Source organism: Amborella trichopoda, chromosome 3 (assembly GCF_054954075.1).
Source record: "Amborella trichopoda isolate Santa Cruz 75 chromosome 3, AtrichopodaSantaCruz75HAP2 v2.0, whole genome shotgun sequence".
Taxonomy (NCBI): domain Eukaryota; kingdom Viridiplantae; phylum Streptophyta; class Magnoliopsida; order Amborellales; family Amborellaceae; genus Amborella; species Amborella trichopoda.
In genome coordinates this window covers 57,632,779-57,655,190 of record NC_142338.1, presented here as the reverse complement: position 1 = coordinate 57,655,190, position 22,412 = coordinate 57,632,779, and the positions used below count along the sequence as shown (strand labels likewise).

General features: G+C 31.6%; 1 long non-coding RNA gene across 1 annotated transcript; it reads left to right on the top strand.

Annotated features, from left to right (window-relative positions):
• The first annotated feature begins 20,365 nt into the window (after positions 1-20,365).
• On the top strand, positions 20,366-21,917 carry LOC110006826 (uncharacterized). The gene is made up of 2 exons (XR_002280127.2): positions 20,366-20,750; positions 21,325-21,917. It is a non-coding gene; the product is annotated as an uncharacterized LOC110006826 (long non-coding RNA).
• The last annotated feature ends 495 nt before the right edge of the window (positions 21,918-22,412 follow it).

Here is a 22,412-nt window from a genome sequence, read left to right as displayed (position 1 = left end):
TTAAAAACATTATAAGGAAAGGAGAATTATGAAATTAAATCAAAATAGATAGATAACATGTTAATATCTTAAGTGCATTTTGATAAATTCCTAATTAGAGATGACCTTAATGGTGCGTCTCTCCAACTCTCTCCATTACCATCCGCCGTTTCAATTGATAGACGCTAATGAATTTTATTGCTCTTTTGATTCAACATAATTTGTCAATATAGTGTATCAATTCTATCTTTCTGGTGTAGTTTATGACCGTCCTACTTAATGTGAGTCTCTCCAACTCTCTCCATTACCATTCGCCGTTTCAATTGATATATGCTAGTGAATTTTATTGTTCTTTTGATTTAATATAATTTGTCAATATAGTGTATCAATTCTATCTTTCTGGTGTAGTTTATGAGTAAGGACATTATGAGACCCTCCCACACCCATGTGAGTAGGACCTAAAAGAATCACCATTAAATTTTGATACAAAAGTTATGACATGGGTGTAGGATTTGGGTGAATGGGTTTATTGATAATTTTTTTAGAGATCCGTATCAAAATTTAATGGTGATCATTTGGGGCTCTACTTACATAAATGTGAGAGGGCCTCATGGTATCATTACTACTAGTTTATATAGGCTGGTGACTTTATTTGTAAAATAAGATTATGATAACGACACTGTCTATGTTATTTAGACGGGATAGGTTTGATATGTCTTTTAAAATAGAGTCCAAAAGTCATATGGTTTGTTCTTTTTTTGTAGTTCATTGGGGGATAGGGTTCCGATATGTGGTTCTAATAAAATTCAAAACATCATGTTATGACGACCTCCTACCATAAAGGTAATATATCTTTTAAAATAATATAAAAATTATATCGTCTAAATAAAATAAGTGATGTAGATTACTGCAACCTCATATTTACAAACAAGCTTATGACCTAATATGAATTTTTTCCTTTCTAAAATCAAAGGCAAAGTAAGGCATACGATATTTAGTCCTCACGGTCCATTGTTTATGATCAGTAGTGGGGATGTAAGCAGAAACTACATGTAATCATATATTTACATGGATGATATGGTATATAATTTCAGCTACTCATGAAACTTTACCGGAAAAGAAAGAAAAAAGAATATTGGAGAGACAAATAATTCTATTGTCCTTAATATATATATATATATATATATATATATACCTTCGAAAATATTTGGGGGATATTTTGGTTATTTTTATTTTCGTGGATAATTTTTTTATATTTTTATTAGGTGTGTCTTGATGAGAAGAATACACACCTAAAATTTGAAGTGATTGGATCTGTGGAAAAAAAAAAAATGATTCAAGCACTACTGAACATCTGTGATCGTCAGATCGGCCCAGATTCAATCTGGGCTGTTGGGCTCATATGTTCATATGAGCTAGTGGGCTAATCTCATCTTTTCCCTATATATATATATATATATATATGAGCAATGATCCAATGTAACGGTTGTATTATAGTACAATGCAATGATGCTTATAGAAAACCATGTTTGTGGTATTTATAAGACCCCAAATTTTGAACACACACTCTCTTCATCTCAATAATCAATCCCAAAAAAAAATATATTTAATTTGATCCTTAGATATTGTCAAAATGAGTCATTTCCAAAAACGAATCTAGACCATTCATTTTGTGAATTTCAAGATCTTAGCCTTTATGAATTCAAAATCATTTTTTCCTTTTTTAACATTGTTCATTTAATAATAATAAAGCCAACCAAAAAAACTGGAAATAAAAAAATCTTTTAAGGCCTAGATCTAAGCATCTCACAAAAATGAACGGCTTATGTTAATTGGGCTAAAAAAATACTTTCTATGTTCTGTTTCCAATTTTTTCTTTTTTTGTTATTGTTCATTAGAATGAAAAGAGTAATATTTTAAAATTTGGATTAAACAAATAGCCATAAGATGGTTTTTTAAAGTTATTGCATTATATAACGATAGGTGAAAATGAATAGTGATTTCACTTACCCTCATCACCATCCAAATTTCATCGGGCGGTCACAATTGTCCAGTAGTATTTTATTTTAGTTTTTATTTTTTATAAATCGAAATGACCTGAAATTTGGAGGGTATATACATCTTATTGAGGCGTATCTAATAAAAACATAAAAAAAAATTACCCATGAAAAATTGACCAAAATAACCCTAAAACTTTTTTGGGGTATTTTGGTCAATGTTTTTCATGTAAAATATTTTTTATATATTTTTCGAAGATTCCCCTATTTTTGATGAGTACATGTTCTAAAATTTCAAGTCATTCTGATTTGTAAAAAAAAATATGAAAAATGAAACACTACCGGACAAACGTGACCGCGCGATGAATTCTGGACGATGATGGGGGTAGGCGAAATCACGCTATTCATTTTCACCTATAGGCATTGCATAGTATTTTCATATATACATATGGGCTGTGATTTCATGCAAAAGTTGTATAATAATTTGTGAGAGCTTTCTATGTTTCCCCTACAACGTAGAAGTTCTATCCTCCCCCTTATCTAACCATCCATTTTTGAATGGAGGGCTAATATTGCTCCAATCACAGTGTTATTTTTAACTTTTTTTCTTTAAACTATTTTTCTATAAACTATTTTTTCTATAAACGTTTTTTTGGATGTCCATTCCTCTATTAAACTCGCACTAAAGAAATATAAAAAAAAATATTTTCAATAAAATAAAATAACCAAAATACCCCTGAAAGTTTCAAGGGGTATTTTGGTCATTATTTTTTATCAAAAAATTATTGTTAATATTTTTTATAGGTGCGCTCCAATGAGAAGATGGTACGTATCAAATTTCATATTAAAAAAAATTGTATTAAAAAAATAAAATACTTTGAGACATCGGATCTAAGATCAAACAGTGAGTGATTCTCTTGATAAATAATGGATGGCTGGATGGTAGGGGGAGGATAGAACTTCTATATTGTAGGGAGGACATGAAAAGCTTTCCCTAATAATATAATGCAACAATATTTAAAAACCATGTTAGGGTCATTTGTTTTTCACTCTTTTCATTCTAATAAACAACCATAAAAATAAAAAATAGTAAAAAATAAAAAAATAAAAACAGAACTTAGAGAGTATTTTTTAGCCCAATTAATATAAACAATTCATTTTGATAAGATGCTTAGATCTATATCTTAGACAGATTTTTTTCTTTTCCAAATTTTTTAGAAAGTTTTATTATCATTAGATGAACAATGTTAAAAAAGAAAAAAATGATTTTGAGTTTGTAAAAGCTAAGATCTTGGAATCTACCAAATGAATGGTCTAGATTCGTTGTCGGAAAGGACTCATTTGACCCATATCTAGGGGTTCAAATTGAATATATTTTTTTTGGGATTGATGATTGAGACGAAGAGAGAGTGCGCAAAATTTTGGATCATACAAATATCACAAATATGGTTTTCTAATATAACCGTTATATATATATATATATATATATATATATATATATATATATATATATATATATATAAAATAATGAGAAATAGAGTATTGCCAGTCATACGAAAATCGGATCAGCAATCAAATTGGTTAGTTATGGTGCTGTTAAAATTAGTTAACAAATTAGTAGATCCATTTTTTAAGGAATTTTTTTTATCAAAATACCAATATGAGCTAAACTATTTAAAATTTTACTCATTTGCAACTATTTCAAGTCATGTGGGCCTTTTAAAATTAAATCAAAAGATATAAATAAAATGCTCAGTATTACATTTCCCAAGGGTATTTGGATAAATTCTCTTTTTTGAAAAATAAATTCAAAATGTCTGAAGAAAAGCCTGTTGGTATAAGGTTGTTGGTATAAGTTAAGGGGCGTTTGGATGCTTGGAAATATATTGTCTGTGAAATATATTACTAGCGTAATACATTATTGCATAATATATTACTTGCAAATGGATTGCAACTGTTTGAGTAGTATTTACATACAAGATGGGAAATACATTTCTAGTGTTTGGCTATGTCTCAAAGAAATATGGGAAATGTATTACCAACCAAATATGAAAAATATGGCTATGTTTGGCTAGCATGCTTAGACTTTGCTTTCAACTTGATAAGTCATTGGAATAATATGATTGGAATAACATGATTGTATTGTGATTAGCCTTATTTTTATAGATATCTTTCAAATGTCTCTTCTAAATATAATTTCAAATAAGTAATAAATTTATGATACCAAAATCAAAATATTTATGTGTAAGTTAAAAAATGGGAAGAAATTTGATTAGTAAACTAAAAGGTTGGGTAATTACAGTAGAAAATTTTGAAGCATTAGAGGAGAGGTATTTTATTTCAATTGAGCTTTTACTAATATCTTATGAAGATTATGTTGTGTGAAAATTATTATTTCAATTGAGCTTTTACAAATATTTTATGAAGATTATGTTGTGCGAAAAATTTTATTATGATTGTATTGTGTAATTTCTCATCGATTACCCATTATTATTTTTAGTTTGAGATGAGTTGATAGCTTCAAATGAGGGCTACAACTCAAATTGGGACAGAGGGATATAGAAATTTTTGTATTATGATTACAGTAGAGAATCGTCCTCATCAAGTTCTACACCTGTTCAAATCAATTTAGACCTATAAAAAATATTAACAATAATTTTTCGATAAAAAATAATGACCAAAATACCTCAGGGGTATTTTTGTTATTTTATTTTATTGAAAATAATTTTTTTTATATTTTTCATTAATGCTAGTTTAATATAGGAATGGACTTCCAAAATTTGGAGGGACAAACGTTTGGGAAACTTGTTGATCATTGAAGGTGATTCCATGAACATCCTTAAGTAGTGCTCTCTCATATCTAAGCCATCGTGGTGGTTAAGATCGATGTGGTTGCAGGTAATAGATTTATTATCTCTGTTAATGGCGCATCTACGACATGTTTTTCAGGAGGGTAATGAGATAGACGGTTTAGCTCAGATAGGGGTCCTCATGGACTCTTTGAGAGTTTCTTGCGTCTTTTTTTTATAAGGGTATGGTTTTTATGAGGTTGCAACCTTAAACAATCCAATTATGGTGTACCTCCAAATTTATTATAACATATAACTTTAGTATAAAACATTATTAAGATTATCTGAAAACCTATTTTTATATCTAATTATAAAATTTTAAACTTAAAAAATAGTTAAAATAAAGTAGATTTATAAACATGTAAAAATCTCGAAAATGTACTGTTTAGATAATGTATTGCAATATACACTATTTTTAAGACTGAAAATCTATTTTTTGTCACATTCATACATCTCGAAGTGGAGATGATCAATTATAGGGTTTTTCAATATTAAAATAATATTTTTCAAAGGTTTTTTGAGGTGCATCTATAGTTCTACATTTTAAAGTTGCAACCTTATATAAACTTTTTCTTTTTGTCTAATTGATGTATCTTTTTCTTTTCTTATTGAATAAAAAGTAAGTATTCTTGGCTAAAAAAAAAAAGAAAAACGAAAAAACAGGGTAACGCCTCAAGAATTTATTGTGATAAGAATCACGAACTTTCTTGAACTGGTGGGCTGGCTCTTCACTTCTTTTAGATGGCAGGCAGAGGTCCCCCTACCCCAAAAACTCACTCTCAGTTGGAAGAGAACGAGGCAGAGGGACTACAAAACACACCCATCTTAAACTCTACAACACAGAACCCTACAAAACCTACGCCCTCAACACTCGTAGGGTTCGCGTGCTCCCCCTCCTATCCATCTCTCTCTACATTGAGAATATGTCAGTTTCTAAGTAGATGCCAAATTCAAGTCAGACCGCTGATTTTCACGTGCATAACCCTACAAACCTATACCCCATTTCGTTGATATAGAGGCATGAACCCTTTTCTCTTTCTATCTCTCTCTCTCTCTCTAGCTGGGTGTTAATGGAGGTGGTCCTCGTCTGATATTGGGGCAACACTCGCTATGATTTGGACAAATAAAATAAAAGAAGATGGAGAAAGCGGCCATGACAGGTGCCATTTAAATCTCTGCAAGTAAGCAACATGAGGAGGATGGGGATATACGGGTGTTAAACGAGGACGTCGTCTCAGGGTGTCCGTTCTGTAGGTCTGTTTGTTACGTTGATTTAGTATCAATGTAGATGTTCCATAGGTATGTTTGGATGGTGATTAAGTTTATTTGAAATAGATTATCTTATCTAAAATAATGTTCTATGGATAATATCATTTTGTTACCTGTTTGGTATGTATCGTATATTAAATATAATTTTATTTCATTATTTAAATTTAGAAACGTATACAAGAATTATTTATCTTCGATATAAGGTGGTTACAATCAGTGTTCGAAAAATCGAACCAGAACGGTTAACAGGACATGGGTCTGGAAGCGGTTTAACCGGTCTAACCGGTAAACCGGCCGATTCAACCGCTCTAATTGGGCAAGTCTCAGGCGGTCAAAAAAATATTGAAAAAACATAAAAAAATGAACTTACTAAAATATGAAAAACATATAAAGAATAATTAAAACAAAACACATTCAAATGAAGTTGAAAATTAATGAAAAAAATTGATTTTCAGTCATTTTATATTTTCGAAAGGTTATTTTTAAAATTTTCTAGAAAAGATAGGGAAAATATATAAGTGAGAATTAATGACCAAAACAATATTTAATCTTTACCATAATGTAAAGAATATTTAAAAATGTATTACAAATCAAATTCCTTATTTTTGTAAATTTATATACATTTTTTTTATTTTTTATTTTTAAATACCGGTTGATCACCCTAACTTCCCAAAACCAGAACCGGCCACTAGCTGGTTCTAATCTAACCGGGCGGTTAGCTGTTAGATCAGACGATTTTGCGAACAATGGTCACAATTAATCTTGACCATTGAATGTAAAATCGGGTGGCTACATTTATTGCATTGACCAAGCTTAAAGTTCAAAAGAAATTTTCTCGAACTTTGTGACACATCCAAACTATCAGATTTCACATCGGATAGTTCTAAGTGTTTGTGATCTCCGTGTATAAAAAGTAAGCAGTCTCGTTATATACAATACTTTTAAATTTTTCAATGTTTTTCATCTATTTCTAACTTAAAACATGGCAATTTCAACAACGTATTTTTACTAAAGTGCAAACAAATTTTCAAAGAGATATTCATATATAATATTGCCATTAAGTTTATCTAAGATAAATTTATAATGGACAACACCAAATTAGGATTAATTTTATTGAAATATTGAATTATCAGTGGTAACATGTTCATCCAAATTGGCCTATAGTTTGCAGCTTCGATGGTTACTTCAATTCTACCGCGTAGAGATAAGTATGAAGTTTTGGTTAATACCCATATGATGTGTAGTATCCCATTCTAATGAAGTATTTTGTGTTGAGAGAGCTTTCTATGTTTCCCTTACAACATAGAAGTTCTATGTTCCCCTTATCATCCAGCCGTCCATTTTTTAACAAGATAGTTATTTACTTTTTTATCTTAGATCCGACATCTCATAATATTTTATTTTTAGTTTTTTTAATATAATTTTTTTGAATATGAAGTTTGGTACATGTTATCTTTTCATTGGGGCGCACCTATAAAAATATTAACAATAATTTTTTGTTAAAAAATAATGACCAAAATACCCGTTGAATCTTTCAAGGGTATTTTGATCATTTTATTTTATTTAAAATATTTTTTTATATTTTTCATTAGTGAGATTTTAATATAAGAATGGACGTCCAAAATTTGATATCAAAATAGTTTATAGAAAAAAAAAAAAAACAGTATGGAGACGTGATATTATGATTGGGGCAATCTTAGCCCTCCATTCAAAAATAAATGGTTGCATAAGAGGAACATAGAACTGTAGGGAGAACATGGAAAGCTTTCCGTTTAGTATTTGGTACCCTTAAACCCCACATCCATCGTCAATACTTCCGTAGGCAATGGGATCGAGAAACTGCATTAATGAGAACATTGATTACACAAAAATTAGGAAAAAGTACATGTGGGCCATATCTCATTACTGATCGTCTTTGAATAAACCTGAACGGCGAACGTTGGATCGTGGTCAGTATTTGCAAAATCGAACCTGCCTCGGAAACCAGCTTAAGGATGGTCTGGGTAATCAGTAAATTGGCCGGTTCAACTGGCCTAAATAGACAAGTCCTACCACCCAAAAAGTGTTAAAAAAAGATACAAAAAAAAAATTTAAACTTATATTTAAAGCATGATTAAACCAATCACATCCAAATGAAGTTGAAAAGTAGCAGGCCAAAAATGGATTTAAAAAATCGATTTGTGTCCAATAGTATTTTCAAATTTTTCAATAAAGATAAAAAAAATATATAAATAAATATTCATGATCAAAACACTTTCTAATATTTGAAAAATGAAAAAAAATTCAAAAACCTAAACAAATCCTTATTTTTTAGAATTTTATTTATTTTTATTTTTTTTAAAATAGCAAGCCGGACCACCAAAACCGAATCGGCCAGTGCACTGTTCCGATTTGACCAGCCAGTTATGAGTTGGACTGGCCGAGTTTGCGAACACTGATTCAGGGCACCCAATTCCATAATCATGCTATCTTGACTTTAGAAAGCATATAACACAGATATAACATAGTAAACTTTCGAAGGCATATTACACACATATAACATAGTAAACTTTAGAAGGCATATTACACATGCTATCTCGATCATCGCATGCCTATATTGGAGGGTGAAGATGCATATGCTTGTTGGACAATGTTGAACTTTGAGATGGAACAATGGATCTCCACCCGCCACAATAGGGGAGGCAGTTTTGATATCGACTAAAATGGAGCATGTAGGGCCTCATCTAAATGATCGTTTCCAAAAAAATATGCTCTTTTTTAATGTACATATCTAAAAAAGTGGTTCTTTCTTCCACTTGGTTTGGTCAATTTTTGGTTAGGTCTAGCACCATGAAACTTGATCCCTCAAACCATAGTTATAGTTTGGTCAATTTCCGCTTAAGGCCAGCAGGAAGAACCATCAACTTTATAAGTTCCAACCATGCATGAAATTCTTAGGTTTAAATTTTGACCCACAAATACGGTTTTGGCCCTTGGTATATATGTTGTGTAAAGTACCCAAGAAAAATTCAATCTTCCAAAAAAATAAAAATTCAGAAAATGGAATTCATGACAATGTGAAAAAGAGAGAGGGGGATAACAACATTTAATAGCAGCAATACAATATAAACAAAATGAAAAACAAAAATGATAGAAGAAATAAAAATTTACGTAATTCATCACTAATGTTACTGCATCTATAGGCGAAGACAGTCAGTAGTTTTAATATTGTGACTCTAAAAATACAAGAGAACTCTCACATGATAAATCCTAACATTTTTAACTTATTTTCTACTATTCCAAATCAAAATCTTACGTATTTTGATCGGCACTTTTATATTAAATCAAAACACATGGATAAAATATTAAATAGTTAATAATTTAGGTGTATTTGATAAATTTCTCTATAAATATTAGGTCAAGGTCATGGAACTTATTGAAATTATTTACCAAATAAGGGGACATTAATTGTAATTAAAAAAGAGAAATGATCCTATAGGGCCTTCTTCCACCCATGTGTGTAGGACCCCAAAAGATCATCATTAAATTTGAAACGGATCTCTAAAAAAGTCAAGTCCCACACCCATGCGATAGCTATTGTAGGGATCTATGCCAAATTTAATGGTGATCTTTTGAGGTTCTCCACACATGGGTGAGGGAAGGTCCTATAGGATCATTACTCATTAAAAAATGTACAAGTTTTTAGTGGACAATTGTAGAGAGCCAAAATGGCTTAGATTCAATTAGAATTCAACATTTCATTCACTTTTCACTTGTCATGAGAAGGAATCAGAATATCCTCATACCTTTTTAAGAAGAAAAAGGTTTATACAAGATTGAGGCCCTACACAATCAAATTGAGGTACATCTCAAAAATTCACTAGGAGAAGTTGTTTCGAGGCCGAAAACCCCTCCAATACAATCATCTCGACCTTGAAATATGTGGCTGTAAAAAAATTTGACTTCAAGTCTTGGAATAGTGCATCTCGTAATTTATTATCTAGACAGTTAATTTTCAATATTTTTAAGTATTCATAGATCTACTTTATGCAAACTATTTTTTAAAGCTTTAAATTTTATAATTAGAAATAAAAATAAATTTTTAGGCCATTGTGAAAATTTTTGCTACTGAAACGACATATTTCTACACTATTTGAAGATGCACCTTACTTTGATGGTGTCTAGGGCCTCCGTCTTGCATCAACCACACACATGCGAATAAGATATTATTTAAAATATGTCTCATAACAAGTACTTTGGGGCTTGGGATTCTAAAAGGTAGGTAAGAAATGGCAAAAGAGATTGTATGGTGTGTGAAGAAATGTAAAATTTGGCTCGGGACTCAAAGACTCCGGCTCTGCCCGAGTGGACTAACATGGGAGAGTTTTGAGTGGACTCGTATAAGTAGTGTGGCTTAAAAAATTTAAAATAAAATTGAAAATTTGTAAAAAATAAAATAAAATACTAAAAATCGAACTAAATCAAACCAATATGAAACATGTGAATAAACTGTAAAAAATTTAAGCATGGATTTAGAAAAAAATAGATTTCCACAATAAAAAACAAAAAGGCGGAATAGGAGAATATAAAAGTGCGCATATGGCAATGAAAACTCACAAATGATAATAAAAAAATCAAAATTACATATAAAATTTGTATACATTAATTTCAAAATTTAATATAATTTGTATATTTTATATTTTTTAATTAACCCGATTTTTAGCCGAGTTCTTGCTACGGAAGGGTTTTTGTCTCAGTAACTCGAGTTGAGTTTGAGTCAACTTTGCGAACTTCCTTAATTACTAATTGGAAGCCTTCAAGTGTGATGTCGATGTGAAGTCCACTTAACTTTAGAAAAAAAAAAGATCCACCAACCTTCATAAAAGTTGGCAACAATGTAAGCTAGCAATTAAAAGGTTGCCTCACCTCGGTTAAGCTTTAAGCAGGGAGGGTGGTACAGTTGGAATAAGCTGTTTTTAATATCTATTAATTATTTAAAGAAAACGTTTACATGAGGTTGAAAAAATGTAGGATCAAGGTGTACATAAAAAATCCATCATAAAAGGTTGTTTTGATGTTGGAAAACTCTCCAATTAATCAAACATCAAGATATATGAATATAAAAAGGAAAAGCAAATTTGAGTCCCAAAAATAATGTATGTTGCAACACTATTTATCTAGACCGTCCATTTTTAATATTTTCATATATTTATAAATCTACTTGATTTGAACCATTTTTAGAGTTAAAATTTTGTAATTAGAGATCAAAATGGATTCTTATGCCATCCTAAGAAATTTGACATCAAAATTACATTTATCATAAAATTAGGAGGTGCGCCTTAATTTGATTGTTTAAGGTCGCAATCTTATGCAAACCACACTCATTATTTAATTGATTAATTAATCAATAGATTAAACATTTTAAATTTTTTGTGAAGGTTTAACCCACAATACGTACGCTTGACAATATCTACGTATTTTCAATATTATCTTAGGGGAAAATATATAATAAGACCATTTACCTTTGGTATAAGGTAGTTACAATTAATCTTGACCATTTGATGTGAAATTGGATGGCTACGTTTATTTCATTGACCAAGCTCAAAGTTCAAAATAAATTTTCTCGAACTTTGTGATACACCCAAGCTATCAGATTTCATATCGGATGATTCTAAGTAATTGTGACCTCCCTGTACCAAAGGTAAATGGCCTCATTGTATATAATCCCTTATTTTAGAGATTCTACGTATTAACATGTATATTCTTGAGAGCATACTTTGCTTCTACTCCCTTGGTCATAAGATCTAATTGGGTGGCTTTTTTCAATATGAAATTTTTGGTACGACTTAAAAATTACTAGATCTTATTCTCAAAACAAAATTGAAATTTTAGTTTTCTAATCTCACCATCTAAAAATTGGATAGTCTGTCTTCAATCTCGTGACATCATTTTTTCCAAGTGCATGGATGGTACAATTAGGACTTTATTTTTATTTTTATTTTTATTGAGGTTAGTCTATGGGTTGAAGAGGTTACATCTCTGAAATTTACGTCCTAAGATTAATTATAGATGGAATTTTACCTGAGGGAGTACCTGGACAATATACTCCTGCAGGTGTATAATATATTTTGGCTTAACCTTAAATCATTCTAAAATAAGAGAATAAAAAATAAACATAGCGCCTAAGAACCATGCAATGCTTTGCTTGCGATTCCTTGATCACAAGTTTCGTCATTCACTATGAGGATTCAGTAGTCCATGTTGTACACTTTAAAACTTGTACAGTCTACAGTTTCAAAAATTGCCGGTCCGACTTGGAACTAGCCTGATCCGGCTCGAAACTTGCTTGGGTTGGAAGAAGTCTACTGATTTTTGGGACATAAAACTTGCCTATCCATATATATATATTTTTTAATTTAACCTAAACTGACTTGGACTTACCCCGATTCTGGGGACTCAGGATTGGATCCCCCCTTTTTTTGAAATACTGGTATTATAATCTATCATCTATGTAATCAATAATAAAAGGGTGCGGTTTGTATAGAGCCGAGGCTTTAAAGTCTAAACAATCAATGTAAAACGCACCTTCAAAAAGGGTGCGGTTTGTATAGAGCCGAGGCTTTAAAGTCTAAACAATCAATGTAAAACGCACCTTCAAATAGTGTTGAGAAATGTGGTTTTAATACTGAAAATCATTTTGATATCCATAAAATATATTTTCATCTTTTAAAACTAGTGTAAATTAAGCATATCCATGAAAATCTTGAAAATTGACGGTCCAAAAATTTGAAAATCTTGAAAATTGGCTAGTAAGCTAGAAGGTTATAATTAAGATATATTGGAACAGAAATTATGTTGGGGCATTGAAGGAGATTAAAGAGGTAAATTAATTTTAAAAAGTTATAAAAAAAAAAATTCAACCACATTGATTTGACAATTCTTTGTGAGAACTCAAGTATTTCAAATTTATCAGCTAACAATAGCAGCAAAATAAAATAAAATAAAGCCAAAACAATAAACACAATAATCTTAGAAGAGAACCCAAATCCGTTTATTTTTTGTAACAATATCTATAACTATAGTTGCATAACCAAAAAAATTGAATATTTGGCTATATGTAAATAAACAACCAATCGGTTTTTAGCTAGAAGATGGGGCTGCGATGTGATTTTTGAAATTTGAAGACAGGGCTATGTGATTTTTGAGAAGATAGTGGTGCTGTGTGATTTTTGAGGTTTGAAGATGAGGCTATGTGATTTTTGAAGTTTAAATATATGTGGGATTCGAATTGTAAACAAAAGTAGCTATTAGTTACTGGTTGAAAATAGTTACGGTGTTTCAGCTGCTCATTCGAGAAAATCTTGTTTGTTGAATGACGTTATTTTTTAGAGACTCACATCAAAGATTTCCCCGATTAATTATGACGCGCATAATATATTTTCACCTTCACGACGTATAATAAATTTCTTAATTTTGGAGAAATCTAAAGTAATTTTTTTTCATTTTATTACTATTAAAATGTGCTTAAACAATAGAAATGCCATATTTATGTGTAATTTATATTTATATAATAGATTTTCAAGTTTCCAAACGGCCTTTAAAAGAAAGAAGATATTTTTTTTTAGAATTTTCACGACTTTTGTATTGAATATGGGCGGCTAGGATCAATTAAATACCTAATGGATTGATCGATAACCACTTGTTTTAATTCTACATATAAAACAAGATATGAGAGTCACTTTTTGGACCGTTATTGCAAGCGTGGAAAAGATTCCCATTATAGCCACTATCACTTTTGGGATCATTTCCCAAATCTTAAACCCCTTTGGTCTATAATAATTGTTAGTGAGGGGCCCGATACCATATAAAGTAGTGTTTTAAAAGGACGTGCTTTGTACAAGGCTAACGCTTAAATAGTGTCGAAAGATGTTTTTCTGTCGAAAATTTTTATATTGGTCTGAAAATTTATTTTTATTTTTAATTATAAAATTTAAAGTTTAAAAAATAGATTAAATCGAGTATATCTATAAACACTTGAAAATCATGAAAATTGATAGTCTAAAAAATACATTACAAGATGCGTTATGACTTTTCAAATCCATTTTTCCTCAAGTCCATACATCTTAGGGTCGAGATGAACGATTTGAGAATTTTTAAGCATCGAAACAACATCTTCTAGTAAATTTTTGATGCTTAGAGCCTCACCCTTATATACACTTCTTCTGTTTTAAAATATGGATCGGCTTGGTGATCTAGCCATCTGGGATATATTTGCTACAGTCGGCAATCGAACTTATTCTCTCAGGTGAGATTCGTCCGATATAAAATTTAAAAGAAAAAGAGAAAAAAATAATAAAAAATATAAATCATGGGAACCGAGGGATCTAGGTGAGCCCTGACTACTGGTAAGACCAGCTAGTTGGATCCGGTTTTGAAAACATTGATCCAAGGGAATGAAACGCACCCAAACATGAACGTTTCTTTTCATGATGCCGTACTATTTTTTGCGACTCCATGACAAGTTGCTCTAGTTATTATTTCACCATGATTTAGTGCATTACATCGTTTCCTATATCGGCACTTCGAAAATGTATTTTCTTTTTTTAGTTTTACTATTGGAAAATAAGAAAATAACAATGAGGCCTCTAAAGATGCCATTATAAATGAGGATGTGGCATTCATATCAAAGAAGTCATTGGAGACAACGTAAATGTCCAACTTTCTCTAAACTTAAAAAATTGTGGAATAAAATAAATCAAAGGAAGTGGTGGACAGACAAACTACACGATAAACTTAAATAAATAATTAAGGTAACAGCCTCAAACATAGCATCATCTCAAGAAAGCTTAGGAAGCCATGGTTGGAAGTAAGTTATTAGGAAAGAGATTTTAGGTGGAGCCTACATAGGAAGGCATGGGAGTTTTCACACTATATTCCATATACTAATGTAACATTATCAAAGACTGCAAGAAAATATGCTTCCAACTACTATTCAATATTAGGAAGCCAAGAACTAGTGGAAAAGTACGTAATCACTCTTATGTCACATTCCATTTAAGAGTTGAAAGTCTCAATAAATACATACGTATATATATACGTATATCTATACATACGTATAAATATACTCATACTATATTACCAAGTTGTGGCTTTCAATTTCACTGACACTACCTACTAACACCTCAAATTCCTAATCCATTTGAAAAAACAAGTAGGGGCATGTCTTTTGTATTGAATTACCCAAACAAAATATACATATATGAAGTACGGCCGTAGATAAAATGTATTGTACTTTTTTTTTTGAAGGTGCAAACCGAGTTCTACTCAGTCTTAGAAAAATCGGGCGATCTAATTTATAACCGCCCTGTTAGATCAAAATCCGCCCTTTGCCGGTTTCAATTTCGAGCAGTTTTGGTGATTGGATGGCATTTAAAAAAATTCAAAAAAGTGTATCTAAAATCCCAAAAATAAGGAATTTGGTTTGTAATGTATTTTTTAATATTATTTACATTATGGTAAATGTTAAAAATTATTTTGGCCATTAATAATCACTTTTATATTTTACCATATTTTTAGAAAAATTTAAAAATGCCCCTAGGCATAAATCGATTCTTTGAAATCTATTTTTTTTCATTAATTTTCAACTTCAATGTATTTTGTTTTAATCATTCTTTATAAATTTTTAATATTTTTTTTGTATCTTTTTTTTTTTTTCAATAATTTTTTGATCGCTTAGAACTTGCCCGGTTAAAATGCTTATGGCCTAATGTCTGGTTAGCCATTCCGGTTCGATTTTACAAACACTAGTTCTACTTCACCTAAACATTTTGAACACAACATGATTCTTTCTTCTAATTGCTTTTTTTTTCTTCTCTTTGATTAGTTCAATAGGGAAAGGGTATGTGAATCATAGTAGAAATAGAATTCAAGCTGTCATGTTGTGACACCCATCCGCTCTAACCACCTAGCTTTGAGCCCATTCCTTGCATTGTTACCAATTTTCAGATTTAGGTGCATTCTAGAAAAACGTTGTTTGATCGATAATCCGTTCTTTTTTTATCTCAAATTTAGAAAAATTATCATCTTTACCACCATGTCCATAAATTATAAAATTTTGAATTTTAGCCTCTAAAAGTGATATCTTTTTTTATTCTTTTATCATTCATTTTAATTCTTCAAAGATCATTAGATTCTGCATGATATTCTGAGCCCCATGCTCAGGAATGTGAGGTGAAAATTGATTGGCAAGTGATACTGATGCGCTCAATCTCCCAAATTCATTAGAAACCAAGACCGACTCATGCGTAAGCCGGCTCACCATCGTTTTGTAATTTTTTGCACCGGATGCGTTACCTTGTAGCCAAGTGTTATGGTAAAGACCAAGAACAAAGTAACGGCTAAAGTAGAAAGTAACGGCTAACGTTTGAGAGCATTGAATGTGTATAGAAGAATGACATGCTTTTTGCATGTTAAATGGCAGGTAATTGGCAAAGGGTGTGGTTTGTATAAGCATGAGGCCTCAAAAAATCAAAATAAGGCGTGCCTTCCTGAAATATGTTGTTTAGGATAAAAAATCTTTATGAGAGCCTTAGAATTTATTTTTTTCTTGAATTATAAAAATTTAAGGATTAAAAAATAGTATAGATCGAACAAATCTATTCACACTTGAAAATATGGAAAAATGCCGACGTACATAATACATTACAAGATGTACTATTTTCAAGACTTGGAATCTATTTTTTTCTTATGTTCATATATCTTGAGGTCGAGATGATCAAATTGAGGGTTTTTTTAGCATCAAAACAACCTCTTCTAGTGAATTTTTGAGGTGAGCCTTAAGTTGATTGTTTAGGGCGACTTAAATTGATTGTAGGATGCGTCCTTATTTTATATAATTTTTATTCACGAAAAAAAAAAAATGACCCACGATAAATGCCCTCTTTTATACTTTATGTATTTGCTATTATTTCAACTCAAAATCTTGTGTCTTTCAATGTGTATTTTGAATTAAATCAAATTACATGGATAAACTATTTAATAGTTCAACTCTCATAGGTATTTCCATAATTTTATTATTATTATTTTTTGAATAATTTAACGGTAGGAATCAAGCTTGAAACGTAGTATTGCTAACATCAACTGTTAATCACTCGAGCCCAAACCTAATCCTTATCCTAATATGAATGGATTTTATGAGAGTACACATATTTTTTAAACTTTTCAACATAATCTAAGAGAGATATACGAATGAGACTTAAGATGTGTCCCAGGCTTCACCCTTCCATAATTAATCTTGGAGATAGATTGAGGATCCAAATCTCTTTTAGAATCCGAAACATATCGAAAATGTATCTCTAAGATTGATTAAGAATCCAAAGCTCAATAGACTTATCTTTACGCTACCACAATTCTGAAGTAAAGAAAGGGTGAGGGTTGTATAGAGCCGAGGCTCTAAACAATCAAAGTAAAACACACATTTAACTAGTATCGAGAAATATGGTTTGAATACTAAAAATCTTTGTGATGACCTTAAAATGTATTTTATCTTTAATTATAAAGATTTAAAACTTAAACAATAGTGTAGATCGAGCATATCTATGAAAACTTGGAATTCTTAAAAATTTACAGTGAAAAAATACGTTATAGGATGCACTATTTTCAAAACTTGAAATATATATTTTTTTCACGTCCATGTATCTTGATGTCGAGATGATCAATTTGGAGATATTTGAGCATCAAAACAACCTATTGTAGTAAAAAAATTCTATTTAGAGCCTTGGTTGTATATGACTTTTTGCTTAAAGAAAATAGGAATTTCAGGCGGTGAAAACATCAAATCATGTTCCATTTTTTCCAGCCGTCCATTTCAATTTTCTGTAAATTAATCAAAGAAGCTATAAATTCAACAATTTGAGGAGACAATGGACATGCATTAGTCTGGGAGGTTATAAATCTATTGACCTAGGGGGACACATGTATCTTTGGTATTTGGGTGGATCCACGAAAATCCTTCCTTATCTTAAAAAAAAAAAAGTATTTTCCATGCTAACCATTGGGTAGTCTACCCCTAGGCCTACTCATATGTAACTAACAACGCAAAAGCATAGCATGATATCATTTGGTTTCAGCTACTTTTCAAACCTGTCTTGTTGATAGTGAGGTATTGCCAGGGTGTCTTTCAAGGGTGAGGTTTTGATGAGTCCGCTGACTCGCCTGTTTAAGTGAGACCACTCTCCAAAATCCATAAAGAACTCGGGTAGCGAATCTGAACCCCATATATATATATACAGTATCTTTTGACATTTTGTTAGCACCATCAAGTTGGAATTGCATTCCCTGATGTATGAGAAACTCTGCTCGCGTGCTATCATTGCAAATAAACTCTATTATTAAATGATATGGTTTATATGAGTCACAAGGTTCATATGTAGAAATGAGCGCCCTCTTAAAATTCCATTTTTGAGATGGATTATGGATCTATTTTTTAATAGGAAAAGTTTATATAAAGCCGAGGCTCTAAATAATCAAATTAGACACCACTTCAAAAAATTTACTAGGAGAGGTCTTTTTATGTCCAAATATCCTAAAATTGATCATCTGGACATCAAGATGCATGGACATTTAAAAAAAATGGATTTTAAAGTATTGGAAATAGTACATCTTGTAACGCATTTTTTTACTGTCAATTTCAAGATTTTCAAGTTTTTATAGATCTGCTCCATCTACACACTATTTTTTAAGCTTTAAATTTTATACTTAAAGATGAAAATATATTTTAAGGCTATCACAAAGATTTCCAGCACTAAAACCACATTTATTGATACTATTTAAAGATGTGCTTCACTTTGATTGTTTAGAGCCTCGACTCCATACAAACCGCACCCTTTTCTCTAATATGGATGTCATTAATACGTAAAAAAATAAATTTTAAAACTAAAAATAACAATTTGTTGAAGAAAATATTTAGGCTATTGATCTCTAATTATTATTTTTAGATGGATCACCCATTGACATCAATCTTTAAGATAAGAGAAAGTATAGAATGAAACCAGTTATCTTTGGTACAAGATGGTCACATTAATTTTGACCATTGGATGTGAAATTGGATGGCTACAATTATTCTATTGACCAAGCTTAAACTTCAAAAGAATTTTTTTCAAACTTTGTGGAGCTATGAAATTTCACAATGGATGGTTGTCAGTAATTATATAAAAAATAAACGGTCTCATTGTTTACCATCCCGCAAATGGCTTTTCTCTTATTCTTTTGGACAATGAAGTGTTTCTATAGAGAAAGTAGCTAATATATGTACTCCTATACAAACAAATTTTAAAATGCATTGGTCATATCCATTGCAGTTCCTAACTGATTAGGTTTGAAGCAGTGCTATCATAACCGGTCTTTGAACTGGTTAGGGATCTATTGCAATCAAAACTGGTCAAATAGATTAGATCTGGTATTGGAATAATTAAAAGAATGATGAGGAATAGCTTAGGAATTAAATATATATTGCAAAAGAAATTTCCGGACATTGGTTAGGCTGTCAAAGTAGTAAAAAATGGTTGATTTATCTAATCAAAACTCGTCGAATATTAATTTAAATATTTGATGTAATCGTTCAATGATTTTTTTTTTCGTTTTGAAAAAAAAAATACAAAAGAAAAAAAAATTCAATCCCATGTCTACAATAAGAAGCGAGACAAGGCAAAATTGTAAAATGGCCAAAACAAAAATTTCAACGAAATTTTATAGTATTACTTATTGAAAATATTTGATTAAAGGAAATTAATAAATAAACTTAAAAAATGATTCCTGGAGTCGTGAGATTCGAAACATCTGGAACACCTGCATAATTTTATACAGAGGCGTAGTTTTTTTCCATTTAATGGTTTCAAATATCTCTTTCGACCCACTTCCTCGAATATGTCTGTTCAATTTGTAGTGCAAATATGGAAAGGCAATATATCTATATATATATATATGGTAACCATGTTCACAAAAATGATATCCTCACCAAACAAAGGAATACGTATTATAAGGAAATGAAATCGACCCACTCCACCGAAATTGATTTAGAGAGAGAGAGAGACGTATTAAGGAAAGGACATCGACCCACCCCACAAATTTTTAGAGAGAGAGAGAGAGAGAGAGGTATTAAGGAAAGGAAATCGACCCACCCCACAAATTTTTAGAGAGAGAGAGAGAGAGAGAGAGAGGGGGTGTCACATGTGTTGTGAGGAAAATTATTAAGTGAAGATGCTCTTTAAATGTGTATCGTACAGGGTGGACATAGGACGAAAATAAATGGTCCCAACCTCCGGGTTCTTGATACCTTTCACTTGGAATTAGTAAGTAAATGGTGCAGGGGCATCTTGAAGAGAGAGGTGTAGAGAGAGAGAGAGAGAGAGAGGATTAATTAGGGGGTGGGTAAATTTAGAAATCCTGGTTGTTCTGCATGGTGGTAGCGTGGGGGCTGCTAATATTCAATTCACCCTGGCTCTTCGGGACCACTCCGTTTTTAGGGTTTTAACTCTTTGCAGCTTTCCTTTGCAGCCCCTAATTTATCGTTAACCATCTCTTCCTCACCGCCTATTTATTTCCATCCACACCAGGGTATAGATGGAGGGAGACTCTACAAAGAATACAACAGTGAGGGGAAGAGAAGCAACAGGAAGAGGTTATAAAGCCTATCCCCCCCTCTCTCTCTCTCTCTCCTCCCCCTGTATTGGTGGTTCTCATCTCACTCTTCTTTCTCTGCGGATTCTCTATCCTCTACTCTCTATTCTCTCTCTAAAAGTTTGTTTCTTTCTCTCTCTAAAGATTTGTGAGCATCAGGGGTTGAAGCTGCCAGCATGATCTGATCCCTCCTCTAAAACCCTAGAAATCAGATCATGCGAGCAGTTTCATCCGCTGGTTCTTGCACTGTAACCCCTGAGAAAGCTACAAGGTTCACTTCCCCCAAATGAACAGGAGAATATCCACTCATGGTAATTCGGATTTCACTATTAGTTTCTCTCTCATTATGCGTTTTTGGAATTCGGCACAAAAACCCCACCCCACATGAAATGACTTTCCATTTCATTTGTTTTCTCTGTAGATTCTTGCTAATTATAAATTTATGCAGTTCTTTGACACCACTCTTGTGGTGTATCATTTTATTTGGTTTCTCTCTCTAGGCTTTGGGAACCGAGCACGGCACAATTGCATCCATGTCTGCATATTTTTTAACAACCTGAACCTTCTATTCGTAGGAATAAATAATAAATCCCCAGTGCATATGTGTTGTACTATCTCAATTGGAACGGGCAACACACACTCTCCCTCCCCCTCGCTTTTCCCTGTCTGCTGTACATGGTACGAAACCCTAACCCTAGGAAGCGAAGGTACATGCTACCCTTTTGACTCCTATTGGTCGTTTCTAGAAAAAATTCATAAACTTTTTCAGAATTGTACTCAATATTTCAGTGTTTGGTTACTGTCTCCACATTTCAAAAATCAATATTTCAAAACCACTGTGGATCTCCATCCCAATTTCCATTTCTATTTTAGTAGAACTCTAATGGCATATTTGAGCCATTTTTAAGGTTAAATGTGTTTTTTTTTTGTGATGATAAATTTTTTGGGTTGCTATTTAATGGTCCCTACTTCTTACTCGTGCTCGTTTCTATATTTAAATAGTCATTAATTTATATATTTGCGCATTATTGAATAACAATTTTTTTTAAAAAAAGATTATTCATTAATAATATATTGTGCCATCTATCAAAAGATGGATGTGTGATGGGTATTGTAAAGGGAAATTGGAAAATATATGGTAATAAAGTTTGTGATACGTTACCCTTCATTTTCTTTTTCTTTTTGTCCATTTTGGGTATCTAACTTAATTTCTTTTGGGTTTTTTTTTTGTTGTGTGCATAAGTCATGGGAGACAAAAAACAAAAAACAAAAAAAAAAAAAAAAGGAAAAAAACGATTGTGTAGAGTTTTCTCTCTCTGGCTTTTTTTTTATTATCAGGCCTTGTCACTTTCTCTCACTAAGGTAGAATTAGAAATTGACACTTTCTCTCTCTAGCTTTAAGAAATGGGTTGGTAAATTGGCCTTTGGAGGAGAGAAGAAAGTCCATGATTTTGGCTTGTGTGGATAAGCTTTGGTGTGTTTTCTACAGTCAATTTTGTACGCTTTGGAGGTTAGGATTTCCCCCAAGTTTAGTCATACTTTACTTTTAATTTGGTGTAGACCCACTCTTCCCTTCATTGACCTTACTCTTTTTGTTGCCGGAACCAAAATATGATGCGCAGCTGGTGTTAATTGTACACCAAAATAATTCATACTTCTTTCC